Below are 14,116 nucleotides of genomic sequence, written 5' to 3' on the forward strand. Positions count from 1 at the left end.
GATTAACATCCCAACAACGTCAATTAGCACCCTGACCATCCTCTCAAATCCTTCTCTCAACAATATTCACTATTTCATTCAAAAAGATTTTCCATTGCTCCTTCCTCACCTACTGCATTACCCTCCCCAGACTCATTCTTTTACTTTCTAGCCCAAATCTAAGAACGCACGACTTAAATTCTTCTCTTTCAAACAACTTCCCCTATACCTGTTCCACTGATTTTCAGCTAGGATCAGTCAGTTCTGCATGATCAAATCTGAACTTTTTTCCATGTTCTCCACTTTCTATACTCTTACCTTTCTGCTGCTGGAGGGAATCACAGGAGTGACAACTTAATGCCACCAACTGCCTCGTAAACGTTCGTGGGTTCTTCCTGTAATTCCACCAGTGGCAATGGCAATCCTTTACCAACGTAAAACTTACAGGTTTCCTGTATCAAAGGTAGTATCAGAGTGAGCAGATACTAACTTTCTGTTTCTCACCTTCACATGTGCAAACTTACTATTTGTAGTCATATTTGCCCATTTAATTTGTTTCGCAGATGTGAAGTTCTTATCTATATGTGATCTTTGGCCTTCTGTAGTGTCTTGGTTTGGCAGTTGCCCCCTCCAGTATTATTTTCCAGTGGCTCCTTCTCTTGAAGAATAGAAATATATTCAAACTTTCCTATTTATAAAAATAACATAACACCCTACCCCACCCAAATCCAATAAAAAAGCAGCTAGAGCATCCCCTCACTCTTTTTTGTTAATAATCAGATTTTGGAGAAGTTACCCATGTTTTCTGTAAATACTTCCACAGCTTTCATTTTTTTCCCAATAAAATAATTTTTCCTTATAACTTCTGTAAAACTGCTCTCTCCAATGTCAGCAGAGCATGTCTAAATATCAGATCTGTTATTCAGGAACACATCTTGTTTCTATCTCTCTGGTCACATGTGCCTGGTCTTTTTCACTGGATATTATCTTTTTTTACTTGTTTGTTATATGTTTTTGTTCTACAAGACTTCATCTTTTATCCTCACGTCACTCTGAACACTGTCTCTAGATGACCTCATCCCTGCTTCTCTTTTTCACTACTGCCAGACCTCCAGTGGAGAGTCTCCTGAATTCAAAACCTGGATGTTTTGCTGCCCATGAATATCCCCTTCAAAATGTCTGTTAGTGTTACAAACTCAGCAGATTCACAACTGGCTCATAGTCTTCTCCCTCAGATTTATTTCCTCTGTTTTCTTGAGCTGAGTGAATGGGACTACGTAGTCACCCCAGTTAGGAAACCAGAAGTCTTTCCTCTGGGACTTAGCCCCTTAAATCTTCCTTATTTGACCCTTTTCACTCCCTTTTACATATTCCTTCTCTTAGTTATCGCACACGTAGTCATTGCAGTAGTTCCACAACATCCTCCCTGTCTCCTTTCTAACCTGCCTTTAATCTAAGCCTTCCTACTGCTTTGGTTTGGTCCCTATTCTAGTTAGACAAGTCCCAGAAAGAAGCTATGTTCAAGAGGCCAAGACTGAACTGGATTTTGTCACATAAGGCAGAGCTTTTCACCCCAGAATTGCATTGCATCATGCGAATTGGTAAATGCCAGTATTATACCCAGAAGGACAAAAGGTCTAAAATGATGTCATCCGTGGATGGTGAGACTCAGAAGATGGAACAGGGACCCAAATGGGGCAAAGAGTCCCAGAAATCTAATGGAGAAGGTTTGGAATATGTGATGGGCATGGATGGATGAGTTTCAAGGTAGAGCACAGGTGCCCCATTTATGTGACTTCTATGACAGGTAATACGGGCCAGCTGAAGCCTTTAAGAGGTCAAATGTGACAGAGTTGCTAGAATCATATTCTGAAAGGAAAATCAGATCATGTAATTTCTTGCTTAAACCACTCCCTTTTCTGTATAAAACTCTTACTGTGGAGCACAAGACTCATTGTGATTTGACCCTTTCTTAACTGCACACCTCATCTCTCACCACTCAGCTCGAGAGAGCTAGTTAGAAGGTCCCGAGTGCAGTAAGCCATTTGGTATCATAATGCAGGGAGTTTTCTCTGCCAGAAATGCCTCTTTTCTTCCCAGTCTGCCATTCTCCAGTTTATTCTTTCAAACCCAACTTAAATAACTCATTTTCCTGGACTTTGAAAACAGAGTGGGTCAAACCCTTCTCCCTTCCCCATCAAATTTTGGACTGTTTATTTGTGTTCCTTGATCACACCTCTTTGAAAATCACCATTATTTTGTTTTTCTCATTAACGTATATATTCTTTGAGTGAAGAGTGTTCCTTATCTTTGTAAACCCAAGACTTCCTTCAAGGTAGGTTTGTTAAATGAATTAATAAGTATAGAAAAAGAGGTTAAGTTCTAAAAATAAGTAAATAGGCCTAGCACAAAGCAAACAAAGCTTTACAGATGTAAGTCAAGCACAGACCATTCGTTTCTTCAAAGATGGTGCTTTGGTACATCATTGCTTCACTCTGGGCTCCGACCCAAGAGCATCCTTGTAGCCAAGGAGCTTCAGAGACTGGTCAGCAGATGAGGACCAAAGGGTAGAAACTTGACCGTGCTTTTTCCCCTATGGCCATGTTAGAGAGTTGTTATTTTCTTCTCCTAGTAATAAAGACAGACTACATGTTTTTGAGCAGGTCAGTGATAGAATGAAAGATGAGTTTTAGAAAATTACATCTGTTGCTGCCAAGAAAAGACAGGGAAGCGGAGAGACTAGTTATCCCTGCAGCAACATGGAATGAAGTAATGAGGGTAGTGGGGTAGGGACATACCTGTAACAAATCAATTGCTGGAAATGTCAAAGGGCTTTTATGATTGCGATGGTTTCAGAGCCACTGCTTGAAGAACCTCTCTCTGGTATGCTATACTGTATTTCCTCCCACCTGGTTTCTGAATGTCATTTTAAGGCCAAGTCATAAAAGTCATTTTAAGATCAACAGTTGATCTCAGGTATTTTTGATTTTGGAGACCCCCCACCTCACATAATGCCAAACATATTAAATCGCCCCCCCGTCCAACATCCCATAGAATATACTAAAGATATACAGATTAAGGTATGTTAAAGTATGCTATTGAAAAATGTTACATTTTGTTAATGTTGACAGCAAACCCTGATTACAACTTTCATGGGTATTTTTTTTTCCTTTTTTTCTGTGCAAAATGTAATAAATAATCACTGTAATAAGGCCATAATAAGAAGGACATAATCATCGTGGCAAACAAACCAACCAGCCAACCTTGTAATGAGATACTATTTCTCTGTTACCAAGGATTAGAGAGATGGTTAAGAGACCAATGACTTCCTGGATTCCAGATGTTTTTCAATAATAACAAACTCTTTCAAGCTAAATTGTTTATACCCCCCACAGGCCTAGCTTTTATTTTTCTTCTCCTTCCATATTCAGCCTTCTCAAGGAGAACATTATATACCAATACTACTTGCAGAAAAAAAATAATTTTTAAACCAACAGGAATTTTTAACAAAAAAAGAACATTTTCACTGGTTCTTCCCATATATATATATTTTTTGTTTGTTTGCTTTTTACCACTACTAATTAAAAGATTTCTAAAAAGTGTATACTGTGTTGCCTTATTAAATGATATACTAGATGGCATTAGATACTCTCCAAATGATTTTGGGTTATCATTATGTTATCAATTATAAACTTTCATTTCCTTGGGAGGATTTGAAATATATCAAGTTCTTTGTCATCACATTAGAATGCCTTAGATAGTTCTAAATCCTGTGACTTTGCTGTATGTATCATAACTGTCAGTTATTACAATTTCATCTTCAAGAAACAACTTATTCTCTGAGAAATTAAAGAAACCTACATAAATCCATCAGAATCCTAGAAAAGAACACAGGCAGCAACCTCTGTGATTTTGGCCTCAGCAACTTCTTGCTAGAAGGGAAGGGAAACAAAGGCAAGGGAAACAAAGGCAAAAATGAACTATTGGGAATTTATCGAGATAAAAAGCTTTTGCACAGCAAAAGAAATAATCAACAAAACTGAAAGGTAATTGACAGAACGGGAGAAGATTATTTGCAAATGTCTTATCAGATAAAGAGCTAGTATCAAAATCTATAAAGAACTTCTCAAACTCAACACCCAAAGAACAAATAATCCAATCAAGAAATGGGCAGAAGACATGAATAGATATTTCTCAAAAAAAAAAAAAAGACATGAATGGCCAATAGATACAAGAAAAATGTTCAACATCACTTGACATCAGGGAAATACAAATCAAAACCACAATAGGATACCACCTCACACCTGTCAAAATGCCCAAATTAACAAGTCAGGAAATGACAGATGTTGGAAAGGATGTGGAGAATGGGGAACCCTCTTATACTGCTGGTGGGAGTACAAGCTGTTGCACTTTGGAAAACAGTATGGTGGTTCCTCAAAAAGTTGAAAATAGAGCTATCATATGACCCAGCAATTGCACTACCGGGTAATTACCCCAAAGATAGAAACATAGTGATCCAAAGGGGCACCTGCACCCCAATGTTTATAGCAGCAATGTCCAAAATAACCAAACTGTGGAAAGAGCCAAGATGGCCATTGACAGATGAATGGATAAAGAAGCTGTGATATATATATATATATATATATATATATAAAATTTTTTGATATAGATTTCATTTTTTGATGACAGTAATATATATACATATATGTATATATAAGTATATATATAATGTGTATATAATGTATACACACACACACTGGAATATTACTCAGTCATCAAAAAATGAAATCTTGCCACTTGCAATGACATGGATGGGACTAGAGGGTATTATCCTAAGTAAAACAAGTCAATCAGAGAAAGACAATTATCAATTGATTCCACTCATATGTGGAATTTAAGAAACAAAATAGAGGACCATCAGGGAAGGGAGGGATAAATAAGACTAAACCAGAGAGGTAGACAAAAACTGTAAGAATCTCTTGACCACAAGAAACAAACTGAGGGTTGCTGGAGGGGAGGGAATGCTAGATGGGGTAACTGGTTGATGGGCATTAAGGAGGGCACATGATGGAATGAGCACTGGGTATTATATAAGACTGAAGAATCACTGACCTCTACCTCTGAAACCAGTAATACACTGTGTGTTTAATTAGTTGAATTTAAATTGAAAATAAAATAAAAATAAAGAGACCTATATAAGTGAACAGGTATTTCACGTTTATGGCTCAGAAGACATAATCTTTTTTAAGGTATCAGTTATCTAAAAATGGGTACATAGATTCAGTGTAACCGCAGTCAAAATCTTACAAAGCTCTTTTGTAGAAAGACAACCTGATTCTAAAATTTGCATGTAAATACAAAAAGCCTGTTGTGGAGAGCAAGCTGCAATCACTCACGTCCAATAAATAGGGCCTGTGTGAAGCAATGGCACAAGCAGTTAGGGAGAGCAGCAGTGAGGGACGGCGAAGACCAACATCAGCGGACACCCCGGAACTGATAACAAGCAAAAGAGGACGAGGCCTACAGGGACCCAAGACTGATGAAATTCTTTTAAAAGGAAGGACATTTGCAGCAGACTTTCTCAGACTTTTCAAACATTGACTCCACCGTCTGCCCACTTAAAAATGCAGCTGCTCCCGAAGCTTTGCCCAATTAATCTCCAAATACAGCTGAGATCCTTAGTGAAGGACTGACTGTGCTTGAACATAGTCAGCGGTAAGTGCCTAGAGCTGGCCCAGTTGGATGAGGCCTTATCTCAGCTGTGCACTCACATACTGACCCAGTGCTTGCTTCATTGACTTCCTATGCCCTCTGTTACCTTGTTAGTGTCACATGTCTTCTGCTCTGCTTCGTGCCATATAAGAAGCTAAGCTAATCTCACGGTGAAATGTCACTGAGTTTGGTATCCCAAGCCTGCTATATAACTATGTTAGCCTTGCTTTATGAGTGAATAAAGCTGACATTGTGGAAACACACAATTCATGTGTGTTCTTTCATAACATGCTCGTGATATCTGTAACAGCCCAGAGAATTTTTAAAAAGAACAAAGTTGGAGCAATTGCACTTTTTGATTTTAAAATTATATACCTATAAGGCTATAATCATAAAACTTCAGTAATGAGGAGAGTTGAGTATCGAGCTAAAGAGACTCTTGTAGGGGCACCTGGGTGGCTCAATGGGTTAAGCCTCTGCCTTTGGCTGGGGTCATGATCTCAGGGTCCGGGGATCGAGCCCTGTATCAGACTCTGTTCGGCGGGGAGCCTGCTCCCCCTGCCGCCTCTGCCTGGCTCTCTGCCTACTTGTGATCTCTCTCTCTGTCAAATAAATAAATAAAATCTTTTTTTAAAAGATTTTATTTATTTATTTGACAGACAGAGAGATCACAAGTAGGCACAGAGGCAGGCAGAGAGAGAGGGGGAAACAGGATCCCCACCCAGCAGAGAGCCTGATGTTGGGCTTGATCCCAGGACCCTGGGATCATGACCTGAGCCGAAGGCAGAGGCTTTAACCCGCTGGGCCACCCAGGTGCCCCATAAATTAATAAAATCTTAAAAAAAAAAAGAGAGAGAGACTCTTGTAAATCAAAGGAAAACAAATGTGCTCAAAAATATACCCAGTTATATATGGTCAGTTGATTTTCAACAAAGGGTGCCAAGGCAATTCAGGAAGAGAAGGGATAGTCTTTTTAACAAGTTGTCCTAGAACAATTGGGTATTCTTTTTTTTTTTTTTTTAAGATTTTATTTATTTATTTGACAGATCACAAGTAGGCAGAGAGGCAGGCAGAGAGAGAGGAGGAAGCAGGCTCCCTGCTGAGCAGAGAGCCCAATGCGGGACTCTGAGATCATGACTTGAGCCAAACGCAGGGGCCTTAACCCACTGAGCCACCCAGGCGCCCCAAACAATTGGGTATTCTTATGCAAAAAGTGAACTTTGACCCTTATTTCATAGGATACATAGTAGATACATAGTAATTAACTAAAAATGGGCCATAAATCTAAATGGAAGAGATCAAACTATAAAATTCTAAAGGAAAATGTAAGAAAAAAATCTGTTAGATTTTCAGTTTGGCAGTAAGTTTTATATAGGACACCAAAAGCATGATCCATAACAGAAAAAGTTAATAAATTAAACTTTATAAAAATTTAAACTTTTCCTTTCTGATGATTCATGCAATGACATGGATGAACCTTAAATGCATTTTTCTAAGTGGAAAACGCTAAACCACAAAGGCTACATATTGTGATTCCATTTATATGACATTCTAGAAAAGTTAAAATTACAGAGACAGAAAACAACATTTCTTACCAAGGGTTTGAGGAAGTGGGGAGGCTAGACTACAAATGGGGTGCAAGAGGGAATTTTGAGGTGATGAAACTGGTCTGAATGGTCCTGTGGTGATGGATATATCATTCTGTGCTTTTGCTAAAACCTATAGAAGTGTACGTCACAAAATGTGAACTACACTGTATGCAAATTTTTAAAAAATCAACTGAGATTGAAAAGATCCCAGGAATGAAGAGTGTGGGATAAATAAATCAAACCATATCACAGATGCATGACATAATCTTCCTAAAGAGGATGGGGAAGAAAGAAACCATCACAGACCAGAAAAGACTGAGGAGAAATAAAATGCAATATGGCTCCTAGACCAGCAAAAAACATTAACAGGAAAGCTGATCAAATCCAAATGAGTTTGAAACTTAATTAAGTTAAAACCTATTAACTTAATAGTGATGCATCAATGTTAGTTTCTTAGTTTTGGCAAATATTTCATAGTAATATAAGCTGACAGCTTTAGGGGAAGCAGAAGCAGGGTGAGGGATATATGAGAACTCTTTGTAACTTTTTTTGTAAATCTAAAATTACTTCTTGGGACACCTGGGTGGCTCAGTCAGTTAAGCCACTGCCTTCGGCTCAGGTCATGATCCCAGTTTCCTGGGATCAAGTCCCGTGTCAGGCTCCTTGGTCAGCAGGGAGCCTGCTTCTCTCTCTGCCTCTGCCTGCCACTCTGCTTTCTTGTGCGCTTGCTCTCTCTCTCTCTCTCTGACAAATAAATAAATAAATAAATAAAATCTTAAAAAATAAAATTATTTCTAGATAAAAGTTTAAATAAATAAATAATAAGGGTCTAAAATGTGTCATTTATATATTGATTTTATACATACTGAATTTATATATCTTGATATAAGTGATTGAATAAATAAATGAGGGAGAATAGACAAACTGAACTTTGCAGAAGTTCAAATAATAAATATGGAAGCAATGAGAGAAATAAAAATCACCACTACAACGTGAGAGTAGTAATTGCTGCAGGCAATGCCCATTGATGAATACGAAAATTAGTGACTAAAATTTTAAGGAAAAAGAGAATATTCACACAGTTTTAAAGTAACTCCCTAAATATGAATTGCCATGCTGGTTTTAACATATGTCCACAAATTCTTTGATACGCCTTTCTCCAGGTGGTGTATATTGATTTCTACCCTTTGTGTAAGACTTAGTGACTTGGTTGTAAAGAATAGAGTATAGACAGGGAAAAATAATAACTATACAGGGAAGAATGTTGTAGATACCTCTTTACCAAGTGGTCAAGATTAACTTCATAAGTAATAGGTCATGTTGATATCATGTACTGATAATGATATGATAAAAAGGGGACTTCACGTGTGTGTTAGTCCTCCCCCCAAATTTGTAACCTGAGTATATTCCTGAGGAAGTCTCCAAAAATGCAAGAGGAAGGACCATCTATAAAATACCGGAGTGATATCCTTCAACTGTGTCAACGTCAGGAAAAATAAGGAAAGTCTGAGAAACTATTGCAGATTGAAGGACACTGACAACTAAATAGGTTGGCTCTAGGAATGGGAAAAACATATCAGTAAAAAGAAAAAAATCTGAATAAAGTCTGTAATTTAGGTAATAGTGTTAACAAATATTAATTTCTACTTTCAATGAATTAACTACATGGTTATGTAATATTAATATTAAGGAAGCTGGATGAAGGACATGTAGGAACTCTACTATCTAGGCAACTGCAGAATAAGAAATCTAAAATTATAAAAGATAACATTTAATTTCAGGAGATATTTGCAAATGATGTCTCTGATAAAGGGCTAATATCCAGAATATACAAATAACTTAAACAAGCCAATACCCAAAAAGCAATTAATCCAATTAAAATGGGAAGAAGGCATGAGCAGACATTTCTCCAAAGAAGACATCCAGATGGCCAATGGACACATAAAAAAAAATTCTCAATATCACTCATCGTCAGGGAGATGCAAATCAAAACCACAACGAGCTATCACCTCACACCTGTCAGAATGGCTAAAATCAATAACACAGGAAACGAAAGAGGCTGGTGAGGATGTGGAGAGATAGGAACCCTCGTGCACTGTTGGTGGGAATGCAAACTGGTGCAGCCACTCTGGAAACAGTATGGAGGTTGCTCAAAAAATTAAAAATAAAGCTACCATATGATCCCGTGATTCTACTACTGGGTATTCATCCAAAGAATACAAAAGCACTGGGGCGCCTGGGTGGCTCAGTGGGTTAATTAAGCCTCTGCCTTCGGCTCAGGTCATGATCTCAGAGTCCTGGGATCGAGCCCCGCATCGGGCTCTCTGTTCAGCGGGGAGCCTGCTTCCTCCTCTCTCTCTGCCTGCTTCTCTGACTACTTGTGATCTCTCCCTCTGTTAAATAAATAAAATCTTTAAAAAAAAAAAAAAAAAGAATACAAAAGCACTAATTCAAAAATATATATACATCCTTATGTTTGTTTGTTTATTGCAGCATTATTTATAATAGCCAAATTAGGAGGCAGTCTAAGTGTCCCTGGATAGATGAATAGACAAAGATGAATGGAATACTATTCGGCCATAAAAAAGAATGAAATCTTGCCATTTGCAATGCCATGGATGAAGCTAGAAATTATAATCCTAAATTAGGATTAGAGAAAGACAGTTAGAGAAAGACAAATACCATATAATTTCACTCATATGTGGAATTTAAGGAGCAAAGTAAATGACCAAAGGAAAAAAAAGAGAGACAAATCAAGAAACAGACTCTTAAAAAAAAAAAAAAAAAGAAACAGACTCTTTTTTTTAAGATTTTATTTGTCAGAGAGAGTGAGAGAGACCCCAAGGAGGGAAGAGCAGCAGAGGGAGACAAAGGCTCCCCACGGAACAAGAAGCCCGACTTGATTCCCAGACTCTGAGACCATGACCTGAGCTGAAGACTGATATTTAACCAACTGAGTCAGCCAAGCATCCCAAGAAACAGACTCCTAATTATAGAACACAAACGGGTAGTTATCAGAGCGGTGGATGATAGGGGGAGTGGGCAAAATAGGTGGTGAGGTTTAAAGAGTACCCCGTGATGATGAGCACTGGGTAAGGTATGGAAATGCTGCATCACTATATTGTATGCCTGAAACTACTCTAATACTGTATGTTAACGATACTGGAATTAAAATTTTAAAATCTAAAATTACTTTGAAACCAAAAGTTTAATAAAAGTATTTTTAAAGTAATTGCTTCCAAATATTATTGCATATTCTACTAAAACATTAAAATTAGCCTAGTAAAATGGTAAGAATGAGACCTTTACATTTTTTAAAAAAAGATTTTATTTATTTATTTGACATAGGAAGAGAGAGCACAGGCAGGTGGAGCAGCAGAGGGAGAGGGAGAAGCAGGCTCCCTGCTGAGCAAGGAGCCCAATGCGGGGCTCCATCCCAGGACCCTGGGAGCCAAAGGCAGTCACTTAACCAACTGAGCCACCCAGGAACCCCTAAATTTTTTTTAATGGAATATAATTGACACACAATATTACATTAGTTTCAGGTGTACAATATAGAGATTCAACAAATATACATTATCCTATGGTTACCAAAAATGTAGTTACCATCTGTCACCATACCAAATGGTTAAAGGACCATTTCATTGACCGATGTATTCATTCCATAACTGCAAACTTGTACTTCCCAATTTCCTTTACTCATCCCTCCCACTCATCCCTGCCCTGTCCCTCTGGAAACCACTTGATTATTCTCAGTATTTGTAGGTATGCTTCTGGGTTTGTTTGGTTTTGTTTTTTAGTTTCCACATTTAAGTGAAATTATATGGTATTTGTCTTTCTCAATCTGACTTATTTTACTTACCGTAATACCCTCTAGGTCCACGCATGCTGTTGTAAATGGCAAGAGCTCATTCTTTTTTATGGCTGAGTAATATTCCACTGTGCGTTTATGTCTATATCTGTATATCTATATCACATCTTCTTTTTGCATTCATCTGTTGATGGACACTTGGGTTGCTTCTATAATTGGGCTATTGTAAATAATGTTGCAGTAATCATAGGGATGCATATACTTTTTCAAATCAGTGTTTTCATTTTCCTTGGGTAAATAAACCATTTTGGAATAACTGGATCATATATTTTTGACACATATTTTTTAAACATTTTATTTACTTATTTGTCAGAGAGAGAACACAAGCACAGGGAATGGTAGGCAGAGGGAGAAGCAGGCTCCCTGCTGAGCAGGGAGCCCGATGTGGGATTCAGTCTCAGGGATCCTGACCTGAGCTGACGCAGTTGCATAACCAACTCAGCCACTCAGGCATCCCTGGATCATATATTTTGATTTTATATCTCACTGTGATTTTGATTTCCATTTCCTTGATGGTTAGTCATATTGAATAGTTTTTCATGGGTCTGTTGGCCATCTGGTCTCTCTCTTCTTTGGAAAAATGTCTATTCAGGACTACTGTCCATGTTTCCAATCAAATTATTTGTTTTTCTGGTGGTGAGTTCATTAAGTTCTTTATATATTTTGGATATTAACCCTTTATTGGATATATCATTTGCAAATACCTTCTCCTATTTGGTAAGCTTGAGAGCTTTAACTGTTTGAATTAAAATCTTGGTTCTGTTTTACTAGGTATATAACTTGGATAAGGTACTTAACCCTTCCAAGTCTGTGTTCTTATCTGTAAAGTGGGAATAATATTTTATAGCTTATATGTTTTGTGAGGATTGGATAACGCACGGTATCTCGTATATCATCATTGCTCAATAAATAGCTTTTACTAAAAAATGACCATTGCTTTCTTTATACCAGCATAGTTTATTTTCTATCTCAATAGCTAATTATACATAAATGGTATTTTATGTGCTCAGCTTATGAACTTCAACATACAAACTATGAGAGAAGGCATTTTGGAGTTATCATATCTGTTGCTATTAGCAGAGAACTTAACATGGCTGTTTGTGCTTGGGGGACGGTTGGCTTTTGTTGGAGGCAGGGGCTTCAAAGAAAGGCCTGGTGGGTCATGCCTTGGATGTTAAAATTTCCTGCTAAACCTTTCAAGCGAGACTGACACAAGAAGACGTGGTGTGCTGCTCTCAGCCGTGGTACTCCTTATGCTTCCCTTCCAGACTCGGCTACCTCTTTCTTTTAGAAAGGAAAACCAGACAAGGGGATTCATGATCAGATTCAGTTTTTCCTCTCCCTCTCACCCAGGAGAAGGAACACATAGAGCTGTAAATAGGTAGAGTAATACAAAGGAGTAGTGAAGCAAAACATGCCACAGTGGCAATCCTGAAAATTTTGTTCCAACCAAGTTAACATCATGGATATGGTGAAATTGGACACAGTCCACGAAACCCTGTATTCTCAGTCTGACATTGACAGTTCTGTGGATGTCTGTCCCTGTCTGAGTGAGTATTAATAATCACTTGGCTAAAACCACCAAAAACAATGTTATTCTCCCTATGTGAGCCCAAACCTCACTTTCCTGTTCTTTCAGTAAATATATTTGCATACATACACCTTACACGTGAATAGGTTTTGCCATGCGAAGAGTGACTTCACAGGCAGCGAGTTTAGGGTTTTATTTTTATTTAATTTTTAAGATACTTAACGGTATTTTAGGGATTCATTATTATTCCTTAAGGGTTTAAAATTGAGATCCTGTAAGTGATATATGACTGTTTTTCCTCTTCATCTTTCTCCAGTGCCTCCTACTTTTCCTCATCCTTCTTTTCTACCTTGAGCAGCGTCATTTGCTGCCTAGAACTGGCTTATTTCCACCGCTTCATAATTTGAGGCTAACATTTAGTGCTTACCGTACTTACTAAGCACTAGGCACTCTTAAAGTATCAACTTTTCAAGGTATCAACTCTTAATCCTCCAACAACTTTATAAGGCAGAGCTGGGAAGGCTTGGTTGGAGAAGGGTCACCTTTCCCTTGGCCATCCATCCTCTGCTTCCCTCCCCATCCCTTACCACGCTTTAGGCTAAGACTCATCTGTTATATGGCTTAATTAGCTCACTTGGACATTTGTGTTTTGGCATCAAAATATTATCTTTTAAAACATTCTCCTTTAAAGTGAAAACATTCCTTATTGACTCAAATGGAGTGCAAGTTTTTTGAGGGCAGGGACTTTGTGTCTTATACCTTCTGGATTGCTCTTACAAGCATAGCACATGGTAAAATGGTTGGGATATGTGACCGAGGCATATGTTTTCTTCTGCTGGCTGAGCAGCTGGAATTTTTTTTTCCAATTTATTTATTTTCAGAAAAACATTATTAATTATTTTTTCACCACACCCAGTGCTCCATGCAAGCCATGCCCTCTAGAATACCCACCACCTGGTACCCCAACCTCCCACCCCCCCACCACTTCAAACCCCTCAGACCGTTTTTCAGAGTCCATAGTCTCTCATGGTTCACCTCCCCTTCCAATTTACCCAAATTCCCTACTCCTCTCTAACGCCCCTTGTCCTCCATGCTATTGGTTATGCTCCACAAATAAGTGAAACCATATGATAATTGACTCTCTCTGCTTGACTTATTTCACTCAGCATAATCTCTTCCAGTCCCGTCCATGTTGCTACAAAAGTTGGGTATTCATCCTTTCTGATGGAGGCATAATACTCCATAGTGTATATGGACCACATCTTCCTTATCCATTCATCCGTTGAAGGGCATCTTGGTTCTTTCCATAGTTTGGCGACTGTGGCCATTGCTGCTATAAACATTGGGGTACAGATGGCCCTTCTTTTCACGACATCTGTATCTTTGGGGTAAATACCCAGGAGTGCAATTGCAGGGTCATAGGGAAGCTCTATT

At 38.2% G+C, this 14,116-nt stretch overlaps 1 long non-coding RNA gene across 1 annotated transcript in view; it reads left to right on the forward strand.

Moving 5' to 3' along the window:
- Positions 1-14,116, forward strand: part of LOC122918503 — a 487,166-nt gene that overhangs the window by 90,439 nt on the left and 382,611 nt on the right. The window lies entirely within an intron of this gene.

This window comes from Neovison vison, chromosome 10, assembly GCF_020171115.1.
Source record: "Neovison vison isolate M4711 chromosome 10, ASM_NN_V1, whole genome shotgun sequence".
Taxonomy (NCBI): Eukaryota; Metazoa; Chordata; class Mammalia; order Carnivora; family Mustelidae; genus Neogale; species Neogale vison.